Genomic DNA, 748 nt, shown 5'->3' on the forward strand with positions numbered 1-748 from the left:
AAGTTGGGGCGTTCTACCTCCAGGCATCGGGTGGGGAGTGAGCGGCGATGGAGGAGGCCCAGGACCTTCATGTCCTCGGCAGAGGGGGGGGGGGGGGGGGGGGCGTTGAAATGTTGGACCATAGGGCGATGGGTTAATTGTTGCGGGTGTCCTGGAGATGTTCCTTCAAGCGCTGTGACTTGATTCTGCGAGGAGTCTCCAGTCTCCCCAATGTAGAGGAGACCGCATCGGGAGCAATGGATACAAGAAATGACACTGGTGGAGGCCTTCGTACTCCCCTGGCTCGGTTTCGATTTCCGGGCAGGGAAGCAATTTTCAGTTGAACTGTCAAAGTACCTCACCATCTCCCTGGTGATCTAGTGGTTAGGATTCGGCACTTTCACCGCCGCGGCCCGGGTTCGATTCCCGGTCAGGGAAGCCGTTTTCAGCGCGTATTTTCGCTACCCATTCTCCTTAAGTGCGCTGTCCAGTTACTTCTTGGTCTTCGTTATCACTGGGCGCTGCAGTGCATAGTCGCTCGTTGAAATAGTGTCCTGATTCAGATTTGTTTGTATGTGTAGGGATAATTACTTCTGTAGCTAAGTACGTGGTTCGCGTGTGGTGTTTTCCTGTAGACGCTGTTTTGAATTTACCATTGACTGTTCGCTCAACTGTGACATCTAGAATTGGCACTTTGTTGTTGTTCTCCTCTTTTGTGAATTTTATGCCAGTAAGGATATTGTTGATGATGTTGCAGGTTTCCTCTAAT

At 51.2% G+C, this 748-nt stretch overlaps 1 non-coding gene across 1 annotated transcript; it reads left to right on the forward strand.

Annotated features, from left to right (window-relative positions):
* Positions 1-345: 345 nt before the first annotated feature.
* trnae-uuc lies at positions 346-417 on the forward strand. The gene has a single exon. It is a non-coding gene; the product is annotated as a tRNA-Glu (tRNA).
* The last annotated feature ends 331 nt before the right edge of the window (positions 418-748 follow it).

This window comes from Chiloscyllium plagiosum, unplaced genomic scaffold (assembly GCF_004010195.1).
Source record: "Chiloscyllium plagiosum isolate BGI_BamShark_2017 unplaced genomic scaffold, ASM401019v2 scaf_48151, whole genome shotgun sequence".
Taxonomy (NCBI): domain Eukaryota; kingdom Metazoa; phylum Chordata; class Chondrichthyes; order Orectolobiformes; family Hemiscylliidae; genus Chiloscyllium; species Chiloscyllium plagiosum.